The 17546-nt window shown below is 37.5% G+C and overlaps 1 pseudogene; it reads right to left on the bottom strand.

The window, feature by feature from the left end:
- Window positions 1-15178: 15178 nt before the first annotated feature.
- On the bottom strand, window positions 15179-15363 carry LOC148118257 (Nuclear RNase P; annotated as a pseudogene).
- Between the last annotated feature and the right edge of the window lie 2183 nt (window positions 15364-17546).

The following is a 17546-nucleotide window of genomic DNA, read 5'->3' on the forward strand; positions in this document are numbered from 1 at the left end:
CTTCAATATCTCACTGCTACCACTGGACAGGTCTGTCAGACAGAAACTTAACAGAGAAATAAGGGATTAATAGGTATTATTACTCAAATGAACTTAACAGACATCTATAGACTATTCCACCCAAACATGAAAGAATATACCTTCTTCTCAGCACCTCATGAAACCTTTTTAAAAGTTGACCAAATACTAAGTAACAAATAAACTTCAAAAGATATAAAGCAATTGAAAAATCTTCATGTATATTAATGGATCAGCATGGCTTAAAATCAACAGCAACAAACACAGAAAGCCCCCAAACACATGGAAAATAAACAATGCTTACCTGAATCACCAATTGGTCCATGGGATTTTTCTTTCTTTAGGAAGTCTCTAATTTCTTCCTTTATTTCTTTCTGGACCCATGAATCTAATCTACATGGGAAGGAGTAAAAGACAAGATCTCCTGAATAAATTTGGAGCATGGTAATCATGGGAGAGGAGCCATTAGGAATGGAAGTTATAGAGCTTGACATCAGATACTACATTTTTACTACTGAATATTTTTCTTGCACTTGTCAGCCACCATAAGTAAAAGATCTATGAAGAGTTAGGACCACAAAGACAGTTTTAAGCTTTACATACCTTTTCAAAACCCATGTCCATTGTTTGCAGTGAGTTCTTCCTTGTCATCTGGAATTTATATTTCCTTATTCTCTGTGTACATGTTATGTACCTATATGTACATTTGTTCTTATATGTCTTGGTTAGAATTTCTATTTCTGTGAAGAGATACCATGACCATGACAATGGTAATAAAGAAAACATTTAATAAGGGTGGCTCACTTGCATTGGATATCAGTTCTTATCTGACTTACAGCTTGCAAGTACTGTCTAGATAGATAAATACTATCTAGATAGATAAGGTGCAAGACATCTAGATAGATAAGTAGGTGGATAGATAGATAGATAGATAGATAGATGATAGATAGATAGATAGATGTAAAGTATTGCTTTAGTTTGGCTTTTAATTTATGTCACTCATGTGACAAAATACTGGAAATATTAGCTGAATGAGTTTTTCAAATTATTCCTAAAATATCTCATAGTTTATAGTATTATTTTGAATTATACTTAACTTTATTGACATCAAAATTCTTGCCAAGTCAGAAAGTGTGATTCTTTGAGCTTCTGAAAACATTGGTGCAACAGCATTAAAAAAATAACCAAGTTTAAAAATTAGTACAGATATATTAAATTGGCTTTGAAATTATGTGAAACACATCTGTTTCTGACCCTATTTCTGGGAATAATAACAACACATGCATGTTATGATCATGAAGGCATTTTAATGAAATTTAGATACAATTAGGCAGGTTCCTTAGTGCGTTTTTAAATTATTGATCAGGTATCAAGAATAACTCAAATCTGAAAGATATTAGACTGTGTCATTTGATGTTAAACTTTAAATATTATCCGTCACAAACTCTCCTGCATTCTCAGGTTTTAAACTACATTTTTATTTACAATTTCCAAATTTTAGCTGCTTCACCCCCCCCCATTGTTGTCGTGTTAGCATTTCCACACATAGAAAATTTGTTTGAATGTTTTTGGATTTCCCAGTAAAGGCAGAGCTTGAGTAAGTCAGAAAAAGCATAAAGCTTTTGACTAAGCCTGTGAAGTCTCCTTTCTGGGATCACAAGCTATAAAAATTCTCCGTTTCTGTCTGTAAGTCTAAACTGTATTAAAAAGAGTATTTTGATAATTTATTTGATTGAGGATATAATTTCATGAGTATTTAGCACAATCTACATATTATAGAGGAGAAAGAATTGGTTAATATTACCACTAATATTTTCTTTGCTCAATGGTTTTATGTAACATCCAAATCAGAAAGGAAAAAAAATCAGTAATAAAATTGTTTATCTGCTATAAATATTATACTCAGACAACCTGGAACTCATATAGAAGGAATCTCATTGTTGATAGATATTCAGAATAAATATCTTCAGTTATTATCTGTTAAAAAACTTTTCTCTGGAAAAAATGAGGTTGTGTAGGAGACAGAGTCTTGAAAACAATAACAGTAAAATAATTTGTTTATTTGTTTCATTGAAAATCAATTTTTTTCTAATTAATGATACTGAACAATTAAAGATACTCAAGTTTCAGAATTTCAAGCCCCTTGAAATGAACGAATGAAACCTTTTTAGAAAATAAGCATATTTATAAAACAATCTGAGTGGCCCTTCATCAATGCCTATAAAATTAAACCATGAGTTTTCCTGCCCTCTAACCCTTTGTCTTGCTCCTTTTTTTCTTTTCCTTTTTCCTGGACATTTCCATGATGGATTAGCTTCTCAGGATTATGAACTTATTTGGCCCCAATCATCATGTTACAAATAGTGTAGTGTTGGAATCACCTTGTGGATTAAAACAGATGAGGGGAAGACAGCATGAAGGGAAATAGCATCACTATACCTTAGCTTTGTGCATTTTAAAAAATCTTTTATGTTTTGAGTGCACTTGAATTCTGCGACAATGACAATCTTCAAAACCTTTGAGCAAATTGTATCTCGTAGCTAAATGTCTTGGAATTTCAAGAAAAAATTAATGACTTAAGATGAAAATGTTATTCTAGATTGTTAAAGTACTGTGAATACTATTATTGCTATTCTTGAAAACAAAGATCTCCTGTCAGTCTTCAAAAAACACTGGGCCAATGAGATAGAATTGCCCCTGAAGGATACCTCAAGTATGAGATGATGTGAAATGACCTTTGACTATTGCCTTTTCTCCCAAATACTAACATTCAGACAATGTGAAATGTTTATTTCAAGTGACTATTGCATATAATCCTTTATCTAAAGTTTAAGATGACCCAATAGGGAGGTTTCTTTCCTGAGCATCTCTGAGTTTGGGAAAGGAAAGTAGACCTCTAGAGGAGCAGATGTGATGAGAAACTCTAGCTGACAGCAACTATCATTTTATCCAGAGATTAAAACCTCTCTTCACCTCAGTTAGTGATGTTTCCATTCTCCATTTTGTTGAATAATGAAAGTGTTATTGTACATTAAATAATCTTGTATGATAACAAAAATAACTTTACTAAGCTAATTTGGAACCTTTTGTTGTGAGTCTTTAACAACTGAACTCTCTAGTCCTTAATCTATGTGTACTGTAAATTATTTTTAAAATACTTAGTAACAGTACGATATAATATGCTTGATGTGCATTGGATGGGGATTCATATAAATTCAAGTACAAAACTCTTTCCAACTAAAACATTATTATTAAGAACTTGAAAATATAAAACAACATGTACCAAAATTAACCAAACCTAAAGATTTTTCATCTCAATAAAGTTCTGTAAAGTAGCCAATTGTAAGCTATGGAACTCCATATTGGATATTAGCTTTTGTGCACCTACTCACTTCCAGCAAGTGAAAGAAATCCATAGCAATTTGTAGCTAGAAAGACAATTACTTAATGTAATTCTTGAATGACTCATATTTGTCACTTACTTTCAGTTTTTTCTCATCAACTAAAATTTGCCTTATTTTTCTCTTTTCTATGTACTAAACTATATTAATGTTTACACTTTCACATGTATAATATGCATACATATTTATGTGCACGTATATTAGACTAGGATGCACATATGAGGAAGAACATTCTTTTTTTTCCTTTCATTCTGGGATTGTGTCCACCAATCTCCTCAAAATTCTTAACACTATTCAGTAAGGAAAATTTAGTAATTAAGGAACACAGAAAACAAAGATAACAAGTAAGAAAGAACAAGGGACATGGTGAACAAAGAAGTAATCAAATACAAGTCTTTACATTTCTTTGATATTCAAGTGAATGGATTAAAATAATTCTGCCAGATGTGCATTTCCTTGTAAACTTCCCAACTTTGACTAGGAGATCCTTTCATACTGTGTGTGCCCAAACTCTGAAAACCCTTTCCTCCCCTGTTATCCAACACTCCTCACTTTGGAATTAGTGAAGAGCATCTTGCAAGCTTGGGAGGAAATGCATTCTTCCCTAATTTGCTCTTCTTAAATGCTTCTGAAACTAAAATTTCTCTTAAAAAGTAAAATGGATGCCATTGTGTAAAATTTGACATTATAAGAGAGGCACTATGAGCTCAAAGTATATAAAGGGAAAACAAGGCATTTCCAAGACTGAAATAAGCTGAGTGGTGCCTCAGAATTAAGAGTAATCGCAGCTCTTGCGGAGGACACAGGTTCATTTCTCAGTACCTATGTGGTGACTCACAGCTACCGTTAACTCCAGTTCTAGGGGATCTAACACAGTCATCTGCCTCTATGGATAAGAGGCACATAGTCGATGTACATACACACATGCAGGGAAAACCCTCATACACACAAAAATATTAATAACACATATCTTAAAGCAACCGATGATACTTTCCATCATATGAAAATAAGAAACTCAAAGGAAGAATCTGGATTAATATATTATTGTGATAAAACAAGCAGTAAAAATGAAGGGTAAATGGAAGAGCTGAAGACATCTGCTTCAGAACCTTTGGTATATGAAGAAATGGTGTCTAACAGTGACCAGACAAACGCTTTATAAGTATTAGCTGAAACTGAGTGACTGTCATGTCTTCACTCAAGTTAAAACAATTATAAGACATGCTTTATGATCACACTCAATTTTAAAAATGTAAAAATGAGATATAATTGTTTTATAAACTTCCCATAGTCAAATACCATTAATAATTACAATCTAATCTTTTTTTTAATTTAGTCATTCATGAGCCTAGTAATTTACCTGAAGCAATATCAAACAAAAATTAGTGACATGTGTGGAAACAATTTATGCCACCAAATTTATAGAAACAAAGTAACTCTATTTTTATTTTTGAAGAATTTTTAAACATATTGGTATGAATGAATGACTTTGTCACCTTTGAATTTTGTTTCCTATTATTTTTGTAATGTGCCTTTCAACATATTCTAAATCATAAACATTGTCATTGCCAAAAGTTTTATTTCATTTAGTAATATTTTTTAAAATAATACTCTCCCATGAAGACAATAAATACCACATAGTTCTAGCCATTGTGAAAGTAGAGAGAAAGCCACATGAAAGTTAATTTAATAATATAAGGTCTCAGCAAAGTACATTTGCTAAATCTATACTTAAAAAGAAAATATGTCATTCAAATTCTGTAACTCAGGACAGTACCTATTAATCATTACTTATTTTTTATTCAGAGAAAGACATATAGTTTCTGAAAGTATTTTCTTTCAATTAAGATTTTCTCTTAATATATTTGACTTTTAGTAAATAAAGACCATGTTTGGATTTGCTATGTGCCAGATGTTTTAAAATCTAACTTTTTTTCCTGTAAAGGATTCTTGAGTTGAGTCAATAATATAATATAAACACTATCTGTTATTTTGTGGTATCCAATTAGGTTATGAAATGAAGTCTCTCTGGTTCTAAAGTGCTCATTATTTCCACACTAGGAAAAAGCACGTGTTGGGTACAAATTAAATTTATGACAATATTGTGGTATTAAATGATGCTTGAAAAATGTCAAAGTCAATTATTTTTCAAACCCTTCAAACTGAAAGGTCCGGATAAGGTAGCCTAAAATTAAAAGTTGGATTTCAGAGATTATTTCTTTGTTTATCAAAAATCATAGGATTTACCCTGTGTATCCTACAATTTATAAATGCATATATATATGTATATATCAGAGAGCAAACATGAATTTGAGCTGCTATACTAAAAGTATTTTCATAATAAGAATTACTGAGTGAAATATTTAACTGCTCTGATTAGAGTGCTTCCAAGGTTAGGTGTCTGGTAGGTCAGACACTGGGCAGTGATAGGTTAGGTATTGCTGAGGGCTGCAGTCATACTATAAACAGACTTTGTCATTTATCTCTATCAGAAGCCTCAATGGCACTTTTAGCTTTAGATAAAGAAATTGTAACCAGTTATACAAGCAGGCAAAATCACATGGAAATCATTATTCTGCAATTGCCCCAAATTATAAATCACTGTCACATATACTGTGAATATTTAGTTAAAACACAGCTTCTTTTTAAAAAGAGAAGAAAACTGGACATATTCATTTTGTTAAAAGGTGGCCTTTGCTATTTAGTAGTGTGCAAAGCAAGACAACCTAGCACATACAGTGTCCAAAGTGTTAGGCAAGTTAGAGTATAGGGGATGATGATGTGCAGTTGCCATGGTCTTTGTACAACAGCTGTCCTTATTTCCGCACCCTTGAATCTGCTGAAATAACCTATACTATGTTACCTCTACTAGATAACTTCTATAACAAATCTGGTTAATGTTGAGTCTTCAGTGATGATGTGACTTCTTGTAATTTTAATGTAATTTCTACCATTATTACTGTCATTCTTGGCCCAATATCTTAGATGGAGGTTAATAGACATGTGTCTTCTTCAGAGTTTTTCAACTTCTTTTAAACTGTTCATGTGGGTTGTAAAGAGTAATGTTTGCTGTTAAAGAGCTGGTGTTCCAGGTTCGTGTTTGCTGTTAAAGAGCTGGTGTTCCAGGTTCGTGTTTGTATGTTTTTTTCTTTCGTACTGTTTATTGAATACAGAATGCTAAGCAATCCTTCAAACAAAGCTACATTTAATTGGTGTACATAAACACACACACTCTAAAAATTAATATGTTAAACTTTAAAAGAGTATCATACAGTATATAAAAAAGGAAAAAAGTTAGCTAAACAAATGACAGTGTTGTGCTACAGTGTGAGATGGATTTTGTCTGGTGTAGTAGTGCACACATGCAATACCATCACTTGGACTCTGAAGCAGGGTCATAGGAATTTCATGAACACGCTTATCTACATGGGAAATGGAGGACAAGAGATCCTGTTGTCAAAAAATTGAAAGACACAAAACAACCACCAAAAACAAAAGTAAAGATACCAAGTAAGATTGTTCTTAAGACAAAGTTTATCAAACTGAGCCCAAAGAATACAATGTATTATGAAATTCTCAATAACAAAAGCCAGGTGTTTTGGCATCCTGGAATTCTCCTATGTAAAATGTTGCTTAGATTAGATTTTACTTTATAGACATAAAGAAATAAGAGCTATAGAATCCTTCTCTTAAATTGTACTGTAAAGGCTGTAGAATTATAATGGGAACACAGGTCCCTGGCCTTTAATAAGAATATGGGATTATTTCACATGTGAAACTTGTTATGAATGGGAGGAGAAAAAGAGACACACCTTTAAAGATATCTTGGTCACACATTTTTACAGTGTTTGTTCTTTATGCATCTTAAAGTAAAACTTTTAAGTTTTAAAAAAAGTAAAACTTAAAAAGTATTCTGTAAAACTTTTATAAATGTTGTTATATAAAATCATCGTCTGGGTGATAGGTTGATATAAAAACAAGTTCTTCACTGTTGTCAGTTTTTGCTGCTGACTGGCTAATTATAATTAGGAATCATAAAGATAACATAATAGTTAATACTGCCAACTTGGCATGAAATAGAAACACCTAGGAGTCGTTCCTGACTGTCTAGATCAGGATGACAGAAATAAGAATATATTTCACCCACAGTGAGCACCACCATTCCATTGGGCCATGGACCTGAGCAGGGTAAAAGGAAGAAGTGAGAACATTCCCCACTCTCTTCTTACTGTGGGTACAGTGTCAGCTCCTCTGACATACACAGCATCTACTGCCAGAATTCCCATTGTGATGGAGCACAATACCCACAATAGTGAGCCACAATAGACCCTTCTCCATTAAACTGCATTTTATCACCGCGACTAGAAATTAACTAAGTTAGAGGCTGAAAGGAAACAGTGTGGGAAATTCTGGTTTTCCTGGTAGCTGATGTCAAACTGAAGGGCTTTAATTGTAGTGGCGTTGCACTTGTATTTTAATAAAGAAAATTTGACTGAGAATCAGAAAAGTAAAATGGCCACATTGGCCAGCCTTATAGACCTGACTGGTCTTGATCTCACAAAGATCTGCCTGCTTCTGCCTTCAAGTGCTGGGATTAAAGGCAAGAGACACCATACTGGGCCATTTTATTTCTTGCATTTTTTTAAAGGACTTTCTTTATCCCTTTTCTTCTCCCAAACCTACATATATTTTAAACACATGGTAAGCCATTTATATATCTTTTCATATGAATCTGTCTTTATTGTATATCTTTATCTTTTTTGTGATCATATGTGTCTCTAATTTGCTAAGAGATATGACTAGGATTAAAGCCATGACTTTGGTGGCTGGATCCACCTCACTCCTTGGCTTCCTGAAAGTCTAACTTCATGGCACAGGTACTGGTGGGAGCCATGTTTTTTTATCAAAAATCTGTGGAGTTAATAGGTCCATACCCCCACCAAGAAGCGTGCTGCTGGTCTGCTCATAAACAACATTCAAGTGTTTGGTGGCAAGGTCTCTTAAAGAGCTGCATGGTTTTTTCTTCTAATGCTAGTCAGGAAGCCTGTCTTAAGGGAGCTGTGTCTCCGCTTGCCTCCAGCAGACAAAGGCCACCCTAGACAATGCTGATACCAAGAAGCCATGTTTGACTCTATTCTTTTGTCTGTTTAGAATTCTTTTTTTTTAACGCTGGAAATTCTTACCCCATGTTGGTGCCACTTGTAATCAGAGACTTCTTTTCCATTTTAAAGCCACTCAGACCAAATAATCACACAAAAACTATATTAATTACAACACTGTTTGGTCAATGGCTCAAATGTATTCTTAGCTGACTTAAATTAAATTAATTAATCTTAAATTAATCAATTTCTATTAATCTGTGTATGGCCATGAGGCTGTGCCTTACTGGAAAGTTTCTGGCATCTTTCTAGTTTGGCAGCTACATGGTGTCTCCCTGACTCCACCTTTTTTCTTCCTGAATTCAGTTTAATTCTCCTGCTACTTATATTCTGCCTTGACAGAGGCCAAAGCAGTTTCATTATTAACCAATGGCAATAAAACATATTCACAGCATGTAAGGGAATTCCACATCATTTAGTACTTTGACAAGTCTGCCCTACTGAGACAAGCCAGATCTTAACTTCCTCCTATTCCCTGTTTATTCATTTAACTCATGAAGAGAGTGGGGTGGATACAACATATCTTTACAATGTCTATTCATTTTAGAAGCTTTTGGAAGATTAGCTTCTTTCTGTTTTTTAAGATTCTCCTTGGAAACACCAATACAAATAGTAACCTCTTTTTCTAAATTTTGTAATGGGATGAAAACCATTTTACATAATGAGCCAAGAGATAACTCTTTTCACCAGTTTGATGATTTGACACTCAGGAACACATGAATTGGTTTTAGATATGTATCACTGTTTTTATTAAATCCATTAAACCTCACAGTCAGTGAGATCCTGGCCTCTAGAGACTGCACACTTCAGTTGTAGGACAGGTTTTTGTCACTTCTTGATATGAGTATTTGATAAATTCAGATAAGACATTAACCAAAATCCAATATTGATTTCTAATTTTAAAGACAGATCATCATGTTGGGAACAAATAGAATTTCTTCAAATTGGCATTTTCAAAACTGCCAAATGAACACATATTAGAGAGAAAGACTATGGTGGCCTCAAATCACACTGAGTGAAGAGGTCCACTCTAACTATCTATCCTGAATATTGTCATAATGTAGGCTTGCATGTAAAGAGCAAACCTACAAAATTGTAGAGATGTCATTACAGCATTACAGACTCTTCCAGAGTTCTGAGCATCTATAAATTCCACATAGAGAAACCAAGAAATCAGAGATTGTGAGATAATTTCATGTAAAAAATGGAAAATAAATTTTAGGGAGGAAAGGGAAGAGAGAGGTGATACTAAGCAGATCCTCCTGTGTGTCAACAACTTCGGTGGCCTGGCTTTCATTCCTTGATTCCAACAGAAGCTTTTTAAACTAAAAATAAACTCAGAAAACTTGATCTTCAGCACACACATTATGCAAACTGTTCTTTGTTTATTCTCATTTTTCATTCACTGAATATTTTAGAATACATCAGAAAACTGGTCTATATCTTTTCTGTTACCAGAGGCTGGTGGAATTTTATCTTCTTTTATTAAGAAAGAAAGATAAGGAATGATTGGCTAGTCTCTAAATCCTCTTGAACCCAGCCAATGAAAACTACTATGAACACATTCTTCAATTTTTTTGATGCAATGCCACAGAGTACTGGATATTAACTACCTACCCACATGGTTGTAGAAAAAGACAGAATTTCCATGTTCTTGCAGAACATGACTTCTGTGACATGGTTGAAAATAATGTTAGGTATTGTGATTTCTTCTGTGTGTATGTTTTTAAATTCACTTCCTGAATTTTTCTGGAAATCAAAATATACTAAGCAATCCGATGCTCTGATCTAATTGTGCAGAAACCAAACACAAACAACTGTCACTTTTGTGTTTTGCTAATGCTAGGAATGTAATGTCTTTCAGATTTTGTCTGTGTACATGCAAACATCACTCTGCATACAAAAATAAATCAGATTTACAATTCCAAGTCTCTGTTCTGCCTGGAATTACACCTGGATACTTTGGATATGGGTCGCACATGTTTCTGGATTCCTATGCTGGATGCTTTCTCCTCACTACAGTGCTGTTCATAGGAGGTTTGGAACCTTTAAGAGGAATAACATAGAAGAAAGTACTTGGTCACTGAGGGAACTCGCTCCAGGTCCCAGAAGAGTGGCTCTATCAGTCCACATTGTGACAATGAAGAAACTCCTCTGCTGTTGGTGTAAAGGAACCATTGCAGTTCTCATAGACTTTGCTGTGCATCCGTGGTGACCTCAAAATGCCATGGAAAGAGAAAGGCAGTCAGGAGAGGATCATTATACCCTGTGCATTCAAGCTCTGAGTGAGTTCTTTCCTCTATTGGGGCTTCAGTCCTGAAGGCTCCGTCATCTCCTAATATTCCTGCAGACTCACCACAAAGCTTTCAGTCAAGACAGTACAGGGAACACTCAGATCTTAACCACAAGTTCTGTTGTGAACCAGCAAACCTGACCCCACTGCATGCTCTGGCTTCTCCCTTTCCATGTAGCTTCCTCATTCACTCTACTGCTGCTACCTTGCATATACCACCAGATCCACAAGACTCCACAGTCCTGAGTGGGTCTGATCCAGGCCTTCACACCTGAGCTGTCATATATACAGTTTAAAGAGCACAACACCAGCTCAGTGCTTTTCTCTCACTGTGTCAGGCAGTTCATGGGCATTTCCTCAGAGAGGCCTGAATTCTGCTCTGTTGCTTGGTGTAATAGTTATTTGCAGTGCAGCTGCTTGTTTCCATTCATCTAGGTATTTTATAGTCTGGCTTTTCTAAGAAAATAGGCTTTTCATAAGTAGGTATTTCAATTTGTCTTTTAGTTTTATGTCCCCAGAACCCAGGTTCATCTCTCACATAGATGCAATAATCAGTGAACATTTGTTCTTTGAGACTATGTATGCAGCTTGAGTGTCAAGTGTTCTCATTTTAATTTCTGCAAATTCAGTCTTATGGAGACTTGGCATTCCTTTCAAAAGTAGATTTGCAACAATAACCATTTTCTGGAAAGAGTCCAGCCAAAAGAAAAGAAAGCTTCTCTTTAGAGTATAGAGAGAAGCAAACAAAGTGTGTGAACCAGAAGAAAAAGAAAGAGATTTCAAGCAAAACCCAGATGTTCAGGGTGTTACAAGGAATGAGACACAGAGACATCCAGATGTTGAGAACATATAGTGAGGGGACAGGTACACTATACATTTATTCAGCCACAGATCTTAACCCTAGGCTTTACTATGGGGTTCTCAGATACAGAGATTTAAAGAAAATACTCACAAGCTATGTTTGTATGACTTTGACATAATCAGGATGTACATCTTGCTCAGCAAATGCCGGGATGTGTTTGAGTTTGTATGTGGGCATGATCAACAAGCAGGCTACAAACTGTGAAGAAGTCAGGCTGTTTTAAGAAGGATAAAGGTGATAAGCGACAAAGTTTTAAATAACTTTATGAGGAACAGAAGCTGTATCAGACAAAATTAGGACAGTGATGAGCTTCTATGCTATTAGTGCTGAAGTGAATTTTAGTTGGTTGGCTTGAGGTACCCAGTGGGGATGGAATACAAAATGTTAATGTTGGCTACATATATTTCCTCAACTCCCCGAAAACAATGCTGCTTTTACCTTGTGAACTGTGTTCACTCAAAGAAGCAGAGACTTCTGTCATGAATTAGGCCCGAGAATCCAATACAATATACTTTCCAGACAAAGTTGAGCAGCTCAAGAAAACTTCCAGGGGTATTTTCTGAAAAGGCAATGGCACCAGGTGGTTTTCTAGAACATGAGATACAGAGGTGATCTGAGAGATATGGCCTTGATTCATTTACTGTATCAGAAAATTACTGATTTGGGATTATACTAAAGCATGAACTCCTTAAGTTTCATTCTATGACTCTGCTCAGCACCTGGAACGCTCTGCTTCCAAATAGTTGAAGTTTGTGGTTTAATTGAATATAGCATCTACCATCATCAGTACCCATTTAATTGCATTTTATTTAATTTAGCTTTAATAGACTTAATTAAATAGGCATCTTTTTTTTTTTTACTTCTTCTTACCTTCTTTTGCCTCTCCAACTTCAACATGTGACTTTTTCTCCTAATGTAGATCACCAGTGAGAGGATTCAGGTTTGTGCAAATGAGCTCTGGTGCTTTCTGTCATCACAGATTTACAGAGATCTGACATAGAGGATACACACAGAGTCCACTTTTTAAAGTTGTGTGGCATCAGATTACTCTGTTTTCCTTCATCTCGTTAAAATGTTTCAAAATGCATGGAGCATGTGCTAGGGTTAATTTAATTTTTGATACTATCATAATTTTTAGAAATTTAACTATAGCAACAAACTCAGAATTTCTTAAATGGTATCTAAAAAGAAGTACTGTGGTATAGTGAACAGGCTTTGATATTAGTAGATACAGACCTGAATTAGATAAAGACCTTCACAAGTAAAGTAGCTCAAATTATAGAAAGTGTCTCAGTAATAATTAGACACTATGAGAAATTTTTAGAATATAAATTGCTTGCTAGCTGTTGATATTCAAACTTTGTAGACAGCCTTTGGTATAGTTTATAAGCTTGAAATAAAAAAGTCAGATGTTCAAAACAATAGATCAAAAACAAGGAAGCCATCAAAGTCACAAAAACTGCAACAAAGACTGAAATTAGAAAAAAATACCTCTACAGTTTCCAATATTAGAAATTCATTTTGTCTTCCCTTGGTAAGAGAAGAATCTTGAGCCTAATTATATTTAATATAAAGAAGTGGTAAGTGGCAGGTTCCAAGGAGTTGACTACACAGAGGGTACCTGTTTGAACTCATCTAATGCCATAGAATTCCTGGGATTTGTGTCTGATCTTAGCAACTGATCTCTGTGAATGATGTGCAGTTAGTAGACAGCAGGCAGGTGAGCACCCTGAGACACAAGGCAGAAGCACATAGTGCGACGCGCATCCTGACCAGCAGGAATGAACGCCACTAAAAACGAGAATTCCTTCTCTGTACACGTCTTTATTCGGAGCATTCCATTGAGGAAAATTGGGGGAGGGGAAGAGAGCAGGGACGAGAGAAAGCTTAGAGAGAGGAAGTAGAGTCCCAAGGCAGCTGCTTTTAAACGGTGGAGAGGCTTGAATGCTGTCCTGATTGGTTAATGCCATTCTGCTGGTCTGAGCATGTGCAGGCAAGGGTGCAGGCAAGGGTGCTCAGCCCCACATGGCTAAGCCAGGTATGGACTTGTATACCTCCAAACTGCAGGACCACCTGTGCCTCCAGGTGGCTCCCAACAGCTCCCTCTTCTCTTGTTAATAAGAGCAATAAGGCAAAACTATTTTTCAATCTGGTCCCCACCTCATGATGTGTGGACCGATTAAAGAAAAGAAAAGCAAGACACACCCTCCGCCAATGCATACCTTCCTCCGTGCTTTGTGGGACTATCTGGTCCCTAGAGGGTGCAAAGGCTATGCATGGCTAATTGCCTATGAGCTCTTTTGAGGCTGAGGGCCAAACCTGGGGTGAGGATACACATTCCAAGACTGCCAAGGCCTGTGCCACAAAGACCTTGTCCCACCTCACTTGGGCTAGAAGGTAGCACACCAATCAAAGACATACAGCACTTCCACCTATACACAGCATGCCAAGAATATCTCTGCTCCCACCCATTCCTAAGGAAGGAAAAGGCAAAGTAGAGTCAGTCAGAAAATTGTTAAGAGATAAGAGGTTGCACAGGGTGTTGCTCAAGGCGATAACGTGAGACAGCTGCTCTTGACATTGCCCAGAAGGTCATCTCTGCTGCCTCCGCACGAATCTTCCACAGCAGGACACTCAGCATCCACTGGGTCATCTCTCTTCTTTATTTCTCTTGTCAGTCTTGCTGGCATCCAGATGTATGTCAGCATTCCTAGAAAAACATAAACAAAACTCTCCTCCCAAATTAACACTTAAGAGTACTAAAAATCTCAGTGTAAAAATTCAGCACAATCAGTACTGGAAGTAGGCTGGTTTTGAACTTAGAGACTTGCAGGTCTCTGTTTCAAAAAGCAAATCTTGTTTGCCTGTACCAGCAAAATTTTGAATTAAAAATTAAGTGTAAAGAATGCAAGAGAAATCCTTTCTCTGGGGGAAGCTGTCACTGGTAGTCCCCCTCTATTGTCTAAAGCCAAAACAGTTGTCACTGGGAATTGAACTCATGACCTTTGGAAGAGCAGGCAGTGCTCTGAACTGCTGAGCCATCTCTCCAGGCCCCTTTCAAATGAAAAAAACCTCTAGGTAGCATTGTTTTATTCCACCCGTTGCCTCAGGCAAAAGGTCCGCCTTTGTTACCTAGGATACGGTAACCAGGTTGACGCTCCTTTATTATGATAATCACGACCAGTTCTGCCTGAAGTTTATGAGGGAAAATGGACGTTGTTAATCTCTCTGGCTGCTTCCTGCTGACGACGGGACGATGTTTGGGGGATAAATGTTTTTATCTGACTGAATTTTTGGCGACAAATGTTTTTATCTGACTAAATTTTTGGCGACAGCGGCTGTGAGCGCCTGCAGCAGCAGCGGACGGAGGCAGCTGCCACAGCTCCGCCTCTGAGGCCTATTATGGCGCGCTCCGCATGGCCCCGCCCCGGGCCGTGCGTGTTTCCGCGGGCGATCTGTGCACCCTGCCTCACCTCAGGCAATGAACTCGCACCGCCGGCCGTGAGTCTCCGGCGAGGGGGGGCCTCTCCTGCCCGGTCAGGGCCGCGGGGGCCCCAGTCTCAGACCTTCCCAGGGGCCGGAGAGTGACGAGCACTCAGCACGTGGCCCCGCCGATGAGCTTCCTCCGCCCGCCCATGATGCTATGGAAACGCGGTTCAGAGTTTGGCCCCTCTCCGTCTTTAGTTCTTTAGCGGCGCTGCTGCTCACCACGCAGCTTCCGCCTCTGCCTCCCGAGTGCTGGGATTAAAGGCGTGCACCACCACCACCCGGCCGCTTCCTCAATCAAAATTAAAGTTTTTTGTACGTGAGAGCCAGAGACTGAGCTCTCTTAACAAAATTAGGCAAAAATCACCTCCAAAAGCTGTGTGGCTCTTTAAGAACAGGAAAGGCAGTCTTCGAACTCGATCAAGCCCGCCTCCCTACGAGACTGTTGCCCCGGTCTCTAACAGCGAGTACGGACGGAGGAAGCCGCGGATCTCCCAACCGTAAACCTCGCCTTTTTTGCTGTTGTTTTTATTTACATTCCTCCTGCACTGAACTTAAGGGATTTTTCTTCCCCGTTGCTTTCTGTACCTTCTTTCAGATACCTTAACTTTGATTCTTTCTATTTTCTTTTCTTTTTAGGCCTATACTTTTTCCATTCTTTTTCCTCCTCCTTTCTGGAGGATTTAACTGACGTCACTCACCGCTCCACGTGTTCAGAGTTCTGAAATTCACGGCTCTCTGTGTCCTGGTGTCTGATCTTGGCTTTTTCTTCCCGGGCTTTCAGCACCTGTTGCTGGGCGCTTCCTTCTCAGGGTCCCCCGGCATAGTTGTCAGGGTCCCTCGGCGTCCCGGGGTTTCGAGCACCAGTTGCGACGCGCATCCTGACCAGCAGGAATGAACGCCACTAAAAACGAGAATTCCTTCTCTGTACACGTCTTTATTCGGAGCATTCCATTGAGGAAAATTGGGGGAGGGGAAGAGAGCAGGGACGAGAGAAAGCTTAGAGAGAGGAAGTAGAGTCCCGAGGCAGCTGCTTTTAAACGGTGGAGAGGCTTGAATGCTGTCCTAATTGGTTAATGCCATTCTGCTGGTCTGAGCATGTGCAGGCAAGGGTGCAGGCAAGGGTGCTCAGCCCCACATGACTAAGCCAGGTATACCTCCAAACTGCAGGACCACCTGTGCCTCCAGGTGGCTCCCAACAACATAGAATGTGTGTATGTGTGTCTTCACGTCACCATCACATTCTCTACAGAGCATGAAAGAGAACATGGTTTGCTGTTTCTTTAGCTGGTACCCGCTCACTCCTTCTGCCTTACCTGTCTGTCTCCCTCTAGCTTCATCAACACAACATTGAGTTCATCTTGAATTTCACTACTTATCTTATCAAATTTGTCCAACTTTTCTCCAAACTTTTTGACATATTATTCATGCTTCTATGACAAAACGGCAAAATTAAGTTGAGAGAAGGCTATATTTAGGTTCACTGTTTAAAAAAAGATTATGTCCTTTTGGCATGAAAGGCATTTCAGGAGTGTAGGTAGCTTGTCCCATAGGGTCCACAGTGACAAAGTAAAGAGAGAGAAATGTTGGCATCAGCTCACTTTTTTTCTTTCCTGTCCAGAATCTTTATTTTTGGAACAATATCACTGATTCAAAGTACGTCTTCCATTGTATTTAAACATCCATGGAAGCACCTTCACAGACATACTAACCATTGTTTCCTAAGTGCTTCTGAAGTCAGGTAAGTTGATCGTGAAAGTTAAACATTGATTTTCAAACAGAAACTTTGACTTATCTGTTCATCAAACTACTTCTCTCTCACATCCTGCATTTAGCTTTGCATACTGTGGAGTACATGTACATCAGAATGTGACCCTCTCGTTTGTTACCATTTGGTCAAGTGTCAAGAGAAAGAAGAAATTCCCAGAAGCCTTTTCAGTACTAGAACAAACAGTAAGAATTCATCTCTATGCACATACCAGTGTTATCTTTTAATTACCTCTATATTAAGGATGCATTCTTACCTCTCATAAACAATAAAGAAACATATTCCAAGCACAATGAAATAGCTCATTTGAATTCTCAATGGAGAATTAATGAAGCTGGGAAATACACTAATAATTCTGACAGACTCTTTCATGTGGATCCTGCATGTCCAGTTTTTACAGCATACCATGAAGCAGTCCAGTCAAGAGCAGTTCCTTGCTCCAATGGCTAGCAAACTCCATAACGAGCCTCTTCAAAGCCCATCTTCCTCTTCAAGTAGATTGGTGCTGCCTGGAGCAGATGTCTCTCATTGTCATGAAAAATCCCAAGTTCTTAAAACA

The sequence above is a fragment of the Myodes glareolus genome, chromosome 24 (assembly GCF_982192425.1).
Source record: "Myodes glareolus chromosome 24, mMyoGla1.1, whole genome shotgun sequence".
Lineage (NCBI taxonomy): Eukaryota > Metazoa > Chordata > Mammalia > Rodentia > Cricetidae > Myodes > Myodes glareolus.